We start from the raw sequence: 16674 nt of genomic DNA, 5'->3' as shown, positions 1-16674 counted from the left end.
GTCGTTATTTATGTTTTTTTCGCACAAAAAGTAGTCTCGTCGCTTGATAAACTTATAATTGAGCCGCTGTAAGCACATGGAATATTTAAACCTTTACTTTAATGACTTTATGGGCCGTCAAGAGCCAGTCCCTTAGGCAGTCTATCTAGGACTGATCTAGCTCTCAGATTCAACCAAAAATATCTTTATTTGTGTTCCGAAGATGAACGAAGGTCTTACGGGGTTGGAACAGCATGGGGGTGAGTAATTAATGACTTAATTTTCATTTTTTGGGTGAACTAACCCTTTAAATAGAAATTGATTAACAAAGTTGACTAAATTATGATCATAATGAAAATGATCGCAGTGCAGTTGTGACATTTATTAGCTGGTACAGAATGCAAATGGCATGTGACAAACATTCACTTATTTTACTAACCATTTCATTATTAGGGTTTCATAAAGTTATTGTAGTAAATGAAAACAAAATTATATGACACTGACTGGCGTACAAGAACAATAAGTTAACTGAAATAAAAATAAAACTTGATTTTTTAATGTAAAAATTAAAAAAAATCAAGTAACTAAAGATAATGTGCTGTACATTTACAAAGCTCACAAAAACCTTAAATTACAAAGAAAACAAAGTTTATTCTATTATTAAAAAGTCGCTGTATCCACTCACCACTTATAGATACTGCACCGCCACCTTTGTTTTCTTTTTTGAGCTTCAGTTGGCGCAAAAACACAGTGAACCTTGAACCTTACGTCAGTAGAAGAGCGCCATCAGTCACAAATGCTGCATCGTCATTGGTTAATTCACAGTGGAGGGGCGCTGCTTAATCAACGAGGTTAGGCGCGCATTAGTTAACGTATGAGTTGCAGACAGGCCGAGTCAGACGGAATGGAGGAAAAAACAGTTGCAGGACTCAAAAGAAGGTAAGCAACATTTTTATTTATTTTTTTTTAAAACAGAATTTAGGTACATTTTAAATGGCGAGTGTATCCGGGTTCTGATACTCTGAAGAAACTGGTCGTATTTTGTAGTTGGCTTGCTAGGAAGGCCATAGAATTAGCTCTCTGCAATAAACATCTTTATGTAAAAAAATATATTTCTACATTCAGCGAGGCCTATACATTCTTGAAGTTACATAAATTGTGTATGATTGGAAAAATTTGATCTCGTGCAGTGAGACACCAATAATTGAATGTGTTGTACTTTTGTTTATTTTACAGAATGAGTGCAGATACAAAACTGCCCAGAAGAGCGCGAAACCCTCCGAAAAAGATGAGTTTGTATGAACCAGACAGCTCCCCTATAGATAACCAAGATGGTAATTGAGTTATTTTACTATGCTACGGGGCTTAGCTAATTATGTTAAGTATTAAAAAATGGTAATTTTAACGTACTTTGGACACTTTACTAACCAAAATGTTCGTCAGTATTTGGTCTCCTGGAATTTTTTATAAATACTGTATATTGGTAGCTGGCACAATATTGATTACAGGAATTTTTAATGGAATGTCATGAAAAATGAGTATTTGTATATTTTTGTGACTGAATTTTGCGAATTATCTCAACATTTAAGGGATAAAATAATTTGTATAGGAATTGCAGCTCAAAGTTCTTTGCAAAAAAATATCCCTACGCCATTCTCTTCATAGACAATATGTAAAATAAATAAATAAACAAACAAATAAAATATGTGACAATTAAATAATGAATATGTGATAATTAAAACATTGAAAAAATAGAATAGAGAGTACATAAATCAAAGAGTTGCAGAAGTGAATAAATTTGAAAGTGCTAAAAGAATCTTAAAAGAAAAAGTTAATCCTAGTTGAAGGCTAAAGTGAAGAGGTAATTTTGTTGCTTTGCTAAAAGTATTAGAAATAAGACAATAAATATATAGTAGCATGTTTAAGATTGAATTGAATATGAATATGAATTTAAGATTGAGAAGATTGATTTACACTGATTTACTCACAATCTCCTTTTTGTTTACTTTGTGTTCATTTTCAGGACTTTTTGTATTTTTGACCTTTGAAGATGGATACACAGCAAAGATTTTTAATCTCTGTGATATTCTAAACAAAGATGATAAACCCATCGCTTGCTTTAGAGATCTGACACCAGGAGAAAAAGTACTTGCAAGATGGTGTTATGGGGGGGTGTTTTGTTTTGTTTTTATTTCTTGTTTGGTAGGTCGTGATGGAGATGAGGAACATCTGATTCAAATTAGGAGGTGGAGATATAGGTTCCGGTGTCATGCATGGAGGGAGGCGCATACGGGGAAATGACATCATCCACTGTTCGTCTCTTGGGCTCTTGGTGATAGCTGGATTTGGACGACTGTCGGCACTTCGGAAGATTCCTAATGGCTTAATAGCGTTTATTGCATTTTGTGAAACCCCTAGATTGATTCAATAAAGTACGTTGGTTATATTGATCGCTCGTGTTGGTTTCCTATATTGTTGCGGCCACGAGTGGGCCGTAACAAATAGGGGCTCGTCCGATGCGTTTTGTTTGATTTTGTAGGCTATAGTCGTTGGGAAGCGCGGTGGTAATTAAGGACGCCTGTTGGTGTTTTCAGCAGCTCAGCTGTTTGTAAGTTAATGTGCCGACAGTTCGACGTGTAAGTTGGATAGTCACTGTTTTTTTTCAGTAGGTAATCACAAATGTTTGTTATCCATGATTGGGAAGGGAGGTAGGTGAGTTTTTTTTTCTACATTTGGAAGATGATACATAAATACCGATAAGAACAGTTGAGATCTGGCATTTACGTAAAGGTTGTTTACCTTTTTTGTGTGTGTGGTATGTAGCCTGCGTTGTTTGTAGCGTGAATTGCGTGAGATTATAGCGAGGTCAAATTGATGTTTGTCTTCTCATATTGGTGGCGTTTCCCTTGTTAGGCTGAAGCAACGTTTTCGTTGACTCTTTATTATTTTAGTTTGTTTTTTTTGTGCTGACACTGGGTTAGTCCCTCTCTGGTTTGTCCGAGAGGGGTCTGTACTGTTGGTATTAGAGTGCTTAAAGTCACTTAGCCCTTGGTGGAAGCATGAAGTCTAGGGTTGAGGTAGTGTTGTGTGTAGGTAGTGGGGAAGGTCACTAAAAGTGAGATTTGACAAAAGAAAATATATATATATTAAGATGGCTACCTTGTTAGATGAGTTTTTTGAGTATCCTACTGAGGAGAGCTTTAATAAGCTTACTAAGAAACAGTTATTGGAAGTAGCAGAAAAATATGATATCATCCTTACTACTAAACAAAAGAGTTCAAAGGAGGGAGTGGTAATTGTTGTTAAAGCTGCTCTTATTGATTTGGATATTCTTGTATCTGAATCAGGGAAACCTGCAAAAGGTACTGGAAAAAGTAATGTTCCTGTTTGTATTCCTTCAGCCCTGTCCTTTAAGGAGCAGAAGGAGCTGTTGCTGTTGGAAATGGAGAAGAGTCGAATAAATCAAGAAGTGGAGTTGCGAAAGTTGGACATTGAAGCTCAAAGGTTTGCTCTAATTAGAGAAGGTAAGCTGGGATACCGCTCTGATGTTTTGCAGGCCCAAGGTAGTCCAGCTCCAAGAATGTTTGATGTTGCTCGTTCTCTTAACCTCATGCCAAAATTTAATGAGGATGATTTGGATACTTTTTTTTACTTTGTTTGAGCGGTTAGCAGATCTTATGGAGTGGGAAGATTGTGAGCAGACGCTACTTTTACAGTGTGTGCTTTATGGAAAAGCTCAAAAAGCTTACTCCACTCTAAGTGTCCAGGACAGTCAAATTTACAGCAAGGTAAAAGACGTGGTGCTGAAGGCATACGAGTTAGTTCCGGAAGCTTACAGACAACGTTTTCGGACGTTACAGAAAGGTATGCAGCAGTCATTTACTGAGTAGAGAGCTAAGGATTCTGTTTGATCGTTGGTGTTCGGCTTCACAAGCCGGTGATTTTGATTCTCTCTATGAGTTGTTACTGTTGGAACAATTTAAAAACACCTTACCTGAAGATGTGGCTGTTTTCATAACAGAGCGTAATATTCAAAATGCAGAGGCCGCTGCTGTCCTTGCTGATGAATATGTTTTGACTCATAGAGATAAAAAAAATTATAATTGGCGTCGTTTAAGTAGCTCTGTGGAAAGAGCTCCTATGGAGACTCGTTTCTCTTTGCCTGGTAATATGAACTTTGAGAGAGAGCCAAGAAGTCTGGTTGATAAAAGTGACCAGTGTGCTTATTGTTTGAATAAAGGACACTGGAAAAAAGATTGTCCAGCTCTTAAAGCAAAAATGAACCGTTCTAAATTCGAACCAAAATCTGCTCTTGCTGCGTCTTCCGTTATTGAAGGGTCTACTGTACCTGGGGTTAATGTGAACTTTCTTCATGAAAGCGAGGTGTTCGGTAAAGTAGAAGAGTTGAGCTATGTTCCTTTCATTACCGTCGGCTTTGTATCTCTGGTCGGAAGTGATGTTAGAGTCCCAGTTAAGATTCTCAGAGACACTGGAGCTTCAGAGACCTTTATTTTAGAGTCCGTACTAAGTTTTTCTGAAAGTTCCAGTACAGGAAATGAGATGTTAATAAAAGGAATTGGGTTGCAAGTTCTGTCTGTTCCATTACACAGTGTTGTACTTGAATCAGATTTGGTCACGGGGCAGGTCACTGTGGGGGTGAGACCGTCTCTGCCAGTGGAGGGTATTTCTGTTATTCTGGGTAATAATTTGGCTGGAGGGCGTGTTTGGAGGGATGTGTCACCTCCTCCCATTGTAACAAATTTTCCTTTCTTATTAGAACAAGCTGATGTTGATAAACAGTTTCCTGATGTGTTTGTGACTTGTGCTGTTACTCGTGCAATGAGCAAAAGAGTATCTGAAATCCAGAGTGTGGAGTTTAGATCTAGTTGTGGAAAGAAGAAAAAGATTCCTGGTCTTTCGTACACTTTCCCTTCCGTTTCTCACCAGGAGTTGGTGGTGGCGCAGCGGGAGGACTCTACCCTGAAAGAGATGTTTTCTGCCGCATTGTCCACTGAAGAGGTGGAGAGTGCGGCAAGTGGCTGTTTTATTGAGGATGGAATCCTGCTAAGGAAATGGTGGTCGGGTAGTGAGGTACCCTTGGGTGAGGCCTGTATTCAGGTGGTGGTGCCAGAGTCTCTTCGAGATACTGTGTTACGTACTGCACATGGAGACATGGTGGGTCATTTTGGGGTCAATAAGACTTATAATCACCTGTTGCATTTTTTTTATTGGCCTCGTATAAAAAAAGATGTGAGAGAGTATATCAAAACCTGTACGACCTGCCAGTTCACGGGAAAGCCGAACCAGGGTTTAAAACCTGCACCGCTATATCCAATACCAGCTATTGATTCACCATTTCAGCATTTAATTGTAGACTGTGTGGGTCCGTTGCCCCCTTCTAAATCAGGAAATGCTTATCTTCTTACAGTAATGTGTCAGAGTACAAGATATCCGGCTGCCTATCCTCTTCGTTCCATTACTACTCGCTTTGTAGTTAAAGCTTTGACACAATTTATTTCTGTATTTGGGATTCCCAGGGTTGTTCAAAGCGATCAGGGATCAAACTTTACTTCTCATATGTTCAAGGAAGTCTTGCAGCAGCTCGGTGTGAAACAAAATCTCTCTAGTGCGTATCATCCACAAAGCCAGGGGGCTTTGGAACGTTTCCACCAGACATTGAAGTCGCTGTTGCGGACCTATTGTGTGGAGTTAAAGCGTGACTGGGAGGAAGGGTTGCCTTGGTTATTGTTGGCGGCTCGTGAAGTGGTTCAGGACAGCCTTGGGTTTAGTCCAAATGAGTTGGTCTTTGGTCATAGAGTGCGTGGACCTCTGGCTGTCCTCTATGATGGACTAAAGGGGGAGCCCGATCCACCTCAGAGTTTGCAGAAATACGTTGATGGTTTTAGACGTCGGTTATTCTTAGCTGGTCAAATGGCTAAGGACAATTTGTTGAATAAACAAAAAAAGATGAAGCGGATGTTTGATCGAAATACAGAGCTTCGTGTGTTTTGCCCTGGTGATCAGGTGTTGGCTCTGTTGCCTCTTCCAGCTTCCCCATTCTGTGCAAAGTTCTCTGGTCCATATACAGTGGTACGTCAAGTTTCCAACCAAAATTACTTGATTTCAACGCCTGAGCGGAAAAAAGGCACACAGTTGTGCCATGTTAACTTGTTGAAATCTTTTTATCCTCGTCCTTTGGCGTCAGAGAAGGCTCCTGTGGCAGTGGCTGTTGCTTCATCTGTAATGGAAGTCGCTGAGGATGTCAAGGCACCTGAAGACGGCATGCTCCTACCCCGCCTTAACAACTCTGAAACGCTTAACAACTTGGAGAATTTTGTACAACATTTGCCTCTTCACCAGAGAACTGTATTGTTGGCTTTGATTTCAGCTTTCCCTATGTTGTTTTCAGATTCTCCTTCACGCACTCATTTGTTAGAGCGCGATATAGATGTCGGTGACGCAAAACCACATCAGCGTTTTTATCGTGTTTCTTTGGATAAACAACGTCACCTTGATTCTGAGATTAAATATATGGTGGAAAATAACATTGCTAAACCTTCCTTTGCAAGCTGGGCATCACCTTGTTTATTGGTGGGGAAGTCAGATGGGTCGTACCATTTCTGTACTGATTACAGGAAGGTAAACAACATAACAAAACCGGATTCTTTCCCATTGCCCCGGATGGAAGATTGTGTAGATTCTGTTGGTTCTGCAAAGTATGTCAGTAAATTTGATTTATTGAAAGGATATTGGCAAGTGCCTTTGACCACTAGTGCACAGGAGATTGCGTCATTCATTACCCCTTCTGGGCTATACTCTTATTCGGTAATGAGCTTTGGCCTTAGAAATGCGCCCGCTACTTTCCAACGGTTGATGAACCGTGTGACCTCTGGGTTGAAGGGTTGTGCGGTTTATTTAGATGATGTGGTTGTATACAGTGACACGTGGGAGCATCATCTTTTACATATCCGAGCACTTTTTGAGCGTTTGGCAGAAGCTAGGCTCACGGTCAACTTGGCAAAGTGTGAGTTTGCCAAGGCGACTGTGACCTATTTAGGGAAGGTAGTTGGGCAGGGTCAAGTGCGTCCCGTGCGCGCTAAGGTCTTGGCCATTGATAATTTTCCTCCACCTAACACAAAACGAGATCTTATGCGGTTTCTGGGTATGGTGGGCTATTACAGAAACTTTTGCTCAAATTTTTCTTCAGTGGTAGCTCCGTTAACCGATTTGTTGAAGAAAAACGTAAAGTTTGAGTGGACTTTGCGGTGTAAACAAGCTTTTGAGAATGTGAAGCTGTTGCTTAGCACTGCCCCTGTGCTAGCTGCTCCATGCATTGGACATCCTTTTCAGATCCAGGTTGATGCCAGTCAAGTTGGGGCTGGAGCGGTACTTTTACAAATTGATGAACAGGGTATAGAAAGACCAGTCTCTTATTTCTCTAGAAAGTTTAAGTCGCACCAGCTGCATTATTCCACCATTGAAAAGGAGGCATTAGCGTTGATTTGGGCTTTGCAGTTTTTTGAAGTCTATGTGACAAGTGGCATTTTTCCAATTGTGGTATTTTCAGACCACAATCCACTTACCTTTTTGCATTCTTTGCAGAGCCCAAACCAGCGTCTGATTCGGTGGTCTCTCTTTTTGCAACCCTATCCTTTGGAGATTAGACACATAAGAGGTGTAGAAAATGTTCTGGCTGATGCTTTATCTCGTGCCCCGTGTGAGAGTTCTTGCGACTGATTCGATTGATTTTTTTTTTCTTTTTTTTCCTTTTTTTTCTCATCTGTAACTGGTTTTTCCTAGGTGCCAGGAGTTGCTGTATTCCAGTTTCAAGGGGGGAACCAGATTAAGGAGGCCATATGCAGGGTTAGTTATAAGGATTTTGAGTTTGGTGGTATTATTAATTTTTGTTAATTGAGAATGAACGACTTGTTTTTGTTAGAGGTCCTTTATAAGGAACCTCTTTCTTAAGAGGGGAGGTGTTATGGGGGGTGTGTTTTGTTTTGTTTTTATTTCTTGTTTGGTAGGTCGTGATGGAGATGAGGAACATCTGATTCAAATTAGGAGGTGGAGATATAGGTTCCGGTGTCATGCATGGAGGGAGGCGCATACGGGGAAATGACATCATCCACTGTTCGTCTCTTGGGCTCTTGGTGATAGCTGGATTTGGACGACTGTCGGCACTTCGGAAGATTCCTAATGGCTTAATAGCGTTTATTGCATTTTGTGAAACCCCTAGATTGATTCAATAAAGTACGTTGGTTATATTGATCGCTCGTGTTGGTTTCCTATATTGTTGCGGCCACGAGTGGGCCGTAACAGATGGTCTGACAATAAGTTCTACAATGCTACTGTAGACTTCATTGGAACAGCTGACAAAACGGTGGATACCAAGAAGGCGACAAAGAGGGACATGAAAAAAAGAGATGCAGCTGCACAAAGATTCTACAACCAAAATGTCAGCCTCCAACAACCTGGCCAGTGTACCAGCCTCCACCTACAGAGTCATTTCTACCTGTCCAGCCACAGCACCAGCATGCAACTGCCTGGCCACAGTACCAACTTCCAGTTTCCCAGTCATCACTGAATAAGCCACAACATTACCAGCATTCACCAGTCCAGTCGCTCAACCAGTATGGAACTACTCTGTCTCCAATTCCACACAATTCCAGCCTTTCGCAGTATTCAAAGTATCACCAGCCTCACACAGCACTACTCGCACCTTCAGACCAAACACAACAGCAGCCTGTTTTGGCAGATTTGGATCAGCGAAGACAGCCACCAACTCCTACAGCCAAAGAAAGCTTCCTCCAAATGTTGCAAAGTCCTAATACACATCAAAAACCTGCTGTTCTTGGGGACCAGAGCCAGACAAGCACCTCTGTACATAAGGCTTCTCCAAGCTCATCTGCAGATACTGTAATCATTGAGCGTGATCCAATTCCAGAATATGGAGAACCATGTTTCAGTTCGTCTGAGTCAGCAGAAGACAGATCATGGAAGCCATGCGAAGCATGCAAGACAGAGGTGGAAAAATTAGTGGAGGAAAAGGCCAAACTGCTTGATGAGCTGTGTGGTATAAGTAAGTATGTTTTGTCTCTCTGTTGCAATTACTTGTTCTTTTAACACTTCTTTTTTTTCTCAAACAGTTTTTCGAACACACCTAATATCTATTCAGAAGAGTTGTGTAAAAAAACGTGGGTAATAATCTAGTGTATTAAATTATTGTGCAACATAACATTGTAATTATGTTTTTATATTGGTATATGTTTAAAGTTCTACTACATTGTCTTACTACTTTGGACATTGGGAGTTATTTGATGCTTAAGCTAAATCTTAAAAGCTTTAAACAATTTGGTAAAACTGTTATCCAATCATGAAATCTTTTGGACTTTTTAAAAAAAAAATTTTTTTTTTTACTTTATGAATGCTGCTGTGTCCCTGTAAGGTAATATACATCTTTTGTGTCATAGGTGGTGAGCACCTCGAGGCATTCAGAAGTTTTCTGGACAAAGTGGAACAGATCCAACCTCAGGCTGGTGTTTGGGCTCCAAAAGGCAGATCTCGGCAGCAGGAGCTATATCCAGGAAGTGGCCTCTTCTTGTCCCTTGTCCTCGACTAACCTGGCTGCAATCCATGCAACCGCAAAAAAGGACTGCCTTCGCTTGTTCCATCTTCTTTTTGATGAATTCTTTACGGCAGAGGAGTGCAAGAATGCGGTGACATTTGGGAAACACGGAAAGGTGCCAGATGGGAAGAGAGTCCTGGATAGGTTCAAAGTCAATGCTATTCTAAGTAAGTATGTTGCTCATGTGGTTGTTAAAGGGATAGTTCACTTTGAAATTAATTTTTGGTATGTTTTATCTTACCTCAATGGCATCCAAGATGGAGGTGTCTTTGTTTCCACAATAGAAGTTTTCAATTTTGATATTTTTAGGTCAAACCGTTCTTGTCTGTCATTCATATAATGCAGGTCTATCGTCACCACCTCAAAGAGCAGCACAGAGAAGTCCAGATTAAACATGATTTAATGACTCGTGAATGTAAGTACACATTGATGGCCTAAGACACGAAACGAGCGGTTTGTGTGAGAAAACGAACAGTATTTATATCGTTTTTATCTTGTGCAACCACAGCCACGCCTTACTGATCTGAATCAGTTGTTGTCATGATGTGGTTTTGTATCTTTGTCTTTGTGTTATTAGTGGTTCCCTGTCTATTGAGTTTTCCAGGTGTTTCCTATTGTCCACGCCCCCTTGTTACCTTGTTAAGTTTGCTTGTCTGATTATTTAAGCCCTGTGTTTCTGCCTTAGTTTGTGAGTTGTTGAACGTGTGAGGTCGATGTTAATCGTTCCTGTGTCTGAGTCCTGTTTCTGAGTCTTTGTTGAAATATGTAGTTTGTCTAAATAAAGCCTATACACTGCGTTTGGATCCAGCCTCCTTCCCGTGTTTCTGCCACACCACGGTACCGGCATCACAGAACAACTCACCACGAAATGGATCCAGCAGTCATCAGCAACCGGGCTCTGTTAGAATACCTGTCATCTTTCTTGCAAGAGGGCCAGTCGGTTCAAAGATACACGAAGGATTTCCTGACCATTTGCCATCTAGGAGCGCTAGATGATATCCAGCTCATGGACCTGTTTCGGAATGGGCTGGATTACGAGATCGCTCGATGGATGCCGCGGGACCTTACCAACTGGACTCTGGACAGGTATATCGCTCGGGCTTGTTCCTTGGAAGACCTCTTCGCTACTACACGCTTATTTTACTCGACACCTGCCAAGTGTACTTTACCCGTGAAGCCTTCGTCACCTTCTTCGCCGCTGGTCCAATTCAGCCAGGACGAACCAGAACTGCTTCCTGACGAATCCGGGCTTCACGTGTACATTAATTTGCCCGGGACTCACGTCAGCACAGCCGAGTCCGCGCTTCGCATGAGCCCCGACGAGTATGCACTTCACTCAAGCCCCGCGAGTGAATTGCCAGTTCAAGTGAGCGCTACATCTCCAGTTCAAGTGAGCGCTGCATGTCCAGTTCAAGTGAGCGCTGCATCTCCAGTTCAAGTGAGCGCTGCATCTCCAGTTCAAGTGAGCGCTGAATCTCCAGTTCAAGTGAGCGTTGAATCTCCAGTTCAAGTGAGCGCTGCATGTCCAGTTCAAGTGAGCGCTGCATCTCCAGTTCAAGTGAGCGCTGCATCTCCAGTTCAAGTGAGCGCTGCATCTCCAGTTCAAGTGAGCGCTGCATGTCCAGTTCAAGTGAGCGCTGCATCTCCAGTTCAAGTGAGCGCTGCATCTCCAGTTCAAGTGAGCGCTGAATCTCCAGTTCAAGTGAGCGTTGAATCTCCAGTTCAAGTGAGCGCTGCATGTCCAGTTCAAGTGAGCGCTGCATCTCCAGTTCAAGTGAGCTGAGCGCTGCATCTCCAGTTCAAGTGAGCGCTGCATGTCCAGTTCAAGTGAGCGCTGCATCTCCAGTTCAAGTGAGCGCTGCATCTCCAGTTCAAGTGAGCGTTGAATCTCCAGTTCAAGTGAGCGCTGCATGTCCAGTTCAAGTGAGCGCTGAATCTCCAGTTCAAGTGAGCGTTGAATGTCCAGTTCAAGTGAGCGCTGCATGTCCAGTTCAAGTGAGCGCTGCATCTCCAGTTCAAGTGAGCGCTGCATCTCCAGTTCAAGTGAGCGCTGCATCTCCAGTTCAAGTGAGCGCTGCATCTCCAGTTCAAGTGAGTGAGTTGTCCAGCCCTGTGACGCGCCGCCGCAGGAGGAGGAGAAGGAGGACTCGTTCGGTTCGCCAGGCCCCGGTGAGCGTACCCAGACTCCTCGCCCTGTCGGTCCCGCCTCTGCGCCTCGCCCTGTCGGCCCCGCCTCTGCGCCTCGCCCTGTCGGCCCCGCCTCTGCGCCTCACCCTGCCGGCCCCGCCTCTGCGCCTCGCCAGCCCCGCCTCTGCGCCTCGCCCTGGTGGCCCCGCCTCTACGCCTCGCACTGCCGGCCCCGCCTCTGCGCCTCGGCTTTCCTGCAACCTTCAAGCCCCGGTGGATTCCTGTGGATTTCCCCAAGTATTTTTTTGGGGGGGGCAGTGGGTACCTTGTGAGGGTCATGGAGGCGATACAGACATGGCCTTCATCTCGTCCTGCACCGCCGTGGTCGCCCGAGGGGTCGTCACCGCCGTGGTCCCCTGAAAGGTCTTCACCGCCGTGGCCGTCTGAGGGACCTTCACTGCTGTGGACGCCCGAGGGTCCCACAGTTCCGCCCTGGTCACGTCCACAGCCTGCTCGGCCTCCACGGCCTTCGCCTGGTCCTGCTCCGCCCTGGCCGTCGCCTGGTCCTGCTCCGCCCTGGCCTTCGCCTGGTCCTGCTCCGCCCTGGCCTTCGCCTGGTCCTGCTCCGCCCTGGCCTTCGCCTGGTCCTGCTCCGCCCTGGCCTTCGCCTGGTCCTGCTCCGCCCTGGCCTTCGCCTGGTCCTGCTCCGCCCTGGCCTTCGCCTGTTGTTTTTATGGGCGTCAGGAGCCGCCCATAGGGGAGGGGCTCTGTCATGATGTGGTTTTGTATCTTTGTCTTTGTATTATTAGTGGTTCCCTGTCTATTGAGTTTTCCAGGTGTTTCCTATTGTCCACGCCCCCTTGTTACCTTGTTAAGTTTGCTTGTCTGATTATTTAAGCCCTGTGTTTCTGCCTTAGTTTGTGAGTTGTTGAACGTGTGAGGTCGATGTTAATCGTTCCTGTGTCTGAGTCCTGTTTCTGAGTCTTTGTTGAAATATGTAGTTTGTCTAAATAAAGCCTATACACTGCGTTTGGATCCAGCCTCCTTCCCGTGTTTCTGCCACACCACGGTACCGGCATCACAGTTGTTCAATGTCCAACTGAACCGAACCAGACGGGCTCCGAAATGAACCATGTCCAACGTTCCGCCGGAAGTTATCGCTTGTGCGTGTATATCACTTATTGTTTACACAGAGATTTCTGAAGTTTTACCATTCACTGTAAAGATCTAAACATATTTAGATACACAGGAAATAGCAACGGAAGACGATATCGATATATCTAAATATGTTTAGTGAAAGGTAAAACTTCTGAAATCTCTGTGTAAACAATGAGTGACGTAGACGCGCGAGAGATCACAACGTTGGACATGGTTCAGTTGGACATTGAACAACTGATTCAGATCAGTAAGACGTGGCTGTGGTTACACGAGGTAAAAATGATTTAAATACTGTTAGTTTTCTCACACAAACCGCTCGTTTCATGTCTTAGGGCATCAATGTGTACTTACATTTACGAGTCATTCAATCATGTTTAATTTGGACTTCTCTGTGCATGCTCTTTAAGGTGGTGACCATTGACTTTCATTATATGACTGACAGATAAGAACGGTTTAACCTAAAAATATCAAAATTGAAAATACTGTGGAAACAAAGACACCTACATCTTGGATGCCCTTGAGGTAAGCTAAAATATACAAAAAATTAATTTCAAAGTGAACTATCTCTTTAACAATTTGTGGAAAAAGTTGTGAAAATTCATAGGTAAAAATGTGTTGGCGGTTTTAGGTATAACGATAAAAAACCCCTAGGTGTAACGATATTCGAACCGAACCGAAAAAACGCGATACAGAACTCATGATTCGAATCGTGATACTCTCATTGCGTACCGAACACACCCGCCCCCTGCTACCCCGGCCCCGCCCAGCCCGGCTCAATGGACCTCATGTTATGTGTACTGTACACAACGAATTCAGTTTTGTAGCCTAGCCACTATTTACCACTAAGTAAACGCGATCATCTCTTCCTCAGTTACAGAATGGACACCTGAAGGTATGTTGAAAGATACAGTATACTTACTGAAAGGCATCATAACTCGTGTAATCGCTCAATCAGTGTTTCAGCAGCGGAAAGACGTCAATAAAACAGCATAGCTTGTCACTAGCATTATATTTACCTCAACAGGCAAGTGATTCAGTGTCCACAACAACTTTGGTTCCTATAAATGAACTCTTGGACTAAATAAATGCACTATGTTAGCCTATATATTATATTTTACTTAACCTGTTAATGATATCTTGATTATTTAATGTTTGTTTAAAATATCTTTCATGAAAATGACAACTGTGTAAATTATTATATTTCAAAAAGTTAATGCAAAAACTGTTCAGTTTACATGTTTTCATACAATGTGTTGTGTGTTGATTATTATATCTAAAAAATGAATAGCATCTGAATTTAGGTTACAAGTCTAGGCTACAACCTTTAATGTTATAGTAATGTGTGGCTCCCTATATAGTTTACAGCATTAGCAGATTATTGTTTTAATGCTTGTGAAACGTTTAATTGTAATTGAATGAATTTCAAAGACAAAGACCTTTTTTTTTTTCATTAAACCACTGTTAAAAAAAAAAAAAAAAAGCAATTTTAGCTTTCTAAACCGAACCGAACTGAGATGTCAAAACCGTGGGGAAACCAAACCGTCAGTTTTGTGTATCGTTACACCCCCAGTGGGAACCCAATAAGCCATATATACTATATCACATAGCTACGTTAAATGTTATGATTTTGCTGCATTTCCTTATGTGTGATCCATTGAATTTTTGTCGTATCTGAAAAAAGTTGTTAATACTCTTGTGGTAACTGCGGTTACTCAATGCAATCTGTAATTTGTGCTTTCTTTTATTTTATTCTTGCAGCTTACGCCATGCGCTGTAGTACACTGGATGGTTGGACACCGGTTGAGAAAAGTAAGGTCAAAAAAGCCTTCATAAACAAATGCCGCATCAGGGCCACAACACTATAAATATCGAATGGGGCACACAGAGACATTTGTTGAAATGACAATGTTCACAAAAAGTCCTTGTTGTTTCAAATTATGTATGTTGGCATCAGAGACTCAAGTTTACTGTTGTGAATTGTTGTAAACCTGGCCTGCCACTGCTCATAACATTAGCCGCGTTTCCACTGCCGGGCTAGGGCTGGGCCAGAGCTAACAGCGAGCCGAGCCGAGCTAGTGGCCTCGGGCCTCAAGCACCGGGCTTGCGTTTCCACTGCCGGGCCAGTAGCCCCACAGCGTTGCCCCAGACCCCACCCCTAACACGCCTTTCTGGATCAAACGTCATAAAACCCAACCCATTTCAGCGGGTATTATGAATTAATTTATTTTTTAAATTAGGAAGATATTAACTCACCTGCCGCAGTGGCTGCAATAGTGTAACAAGACCAGTACAGGCGATTCTCCATTTCAAGCAGCGATTTTTTGCGCGATATAACAAGTAGGGCTGCGGGCACGTTTTCAAGTTATTCATTAACCGTTAACTGAGGCCCATCGGTTAATACTCGGTGCATAGTGTGCGCGCCGCAACCTCGAGATACAGAGTTAATTTTTTAACACCTTTAATAACTGATTGGACCCCATTTGAAACGAAATTAATTTATAGAAATAAAACGCAGCAAGTACGGAGCAGTTAAAGCCGCATTGCCATCACCCTTCAAACTGAAATTGCCAATTGAAAATAAGCAAAACGTCCATTTCACAAAAACTCCGTGTCTGTAAATAATAATAGAGGTCGACCGATATTGGATTTTACCGATAACGATAGCTAGGTTGGGCTGTACTTGCCGATAACCGATTAATCAACCGATAGTTTTTAAAATTGATACTGGATAAAAACAAACATAACACTCCAAGTAAAACAGTGCTGAACTGTATTATAAAAATACAAAAAACTGGCATAAAAGGCATTCTTTCAAACAAACAAAAAATAATACTCTAAATAACAAATTAAACATTCCAAATGTAACTGTTTAACTGTTCTTTTTCAAGCCAACCTAATGAATAAAAAAGACGTTTCAAATAATAACAAAATTTGCCATCTGAAAATAATTTAAACATGAAAATATGTTAAATGTGTGTTTCTTTAGCTATAACATGTTGCAAGTCCAATTTGTTAACAATGATTTATTAGCTAGTTTACATGAACTATGTGCATTATGCAATATAAATGTTTACAGCATTAATATTTGAGCAATACAATTTCACCTTGATCATTCATGTTAGTTCATAGAGTTTTAACTATGGTTAACAAATAAAAACCTTAATTTAAAAATTTAGTATGTTAATTAACAAACAATGAACAGCAGTTATTAACCTTAGTTAATGTTATTAATGTGTTAACCAGCGACTGGCAAGTTCGGGGCTTTATTACTGTCGGTGGTTCAGGGGGCTCCACTATGCGCTGATCTATTATTGGTCCAATAAAAACGCCAACGGTCCGTGAAGCATAGCCTATATGAGTTGCGTATTTTAGTTCCACTTTCATTTTGTTTGTATTCGCTGCTAGGTAACGTGTCGATAGATCGCTTATTGCTCAGACGCACATCAGGTTGTGATATTTGTCTCCGTCACACTCTCAAATTTTAGTCGCAAAATGCTACTATTTGGTCGCAGTCTGGAGCCCTGTATTTTATAGAACTTAAAGAATATTTAATAAAAATAAATATGTATTAAAGTGATGGTGAAAAAAGAACCGAAATCGAATGCTTCTCTGATTCGTTTGTTTTTGTCGGCTGTATGAACATATCAGTTTGCTATCATACGTCTCTAATGCAACGTCGCTGCATAATGAATGCATCAAAGTGACCAGCTGGATATAAACTAATGCAAATAGATGGGAAAAATTTGTGAAATTAAACATTCGGGTTGGACTTAGGTGTATTTTTG

General features: G+C 42.0%; 1 pseudogene; it reads left to right on the top strand.

The window, feature by feature from the left end:
• The first annotated feature begins 883 nt into the window (after positions 1–883).
• On the top strand, positions 884–16159 carry LOC148977371 (uncharacterized; annotated as a pseudogene).
• Positions 16160–16674: the final 515 nt, after the last annotated feature.

Source organism: Pimephales promelas, chromosome 10 (genome assembly GCF_988280905.1).
Source record: "Pimephales promelas chromosome 10, fPimPro1.hap1.1, whole genome shotgun sequence".
NCBI lineage: Eukaryota > Metazoa > Chordata > Actinopteri > Cypriniformes > Leuciscidae > Pimephales > Pimephales promelas.
The sequence above is the reverse complement of the archived record's forward strand: the minus strand, read 5'-3'. Positions and strand labels throughout refer to the sequence as shown.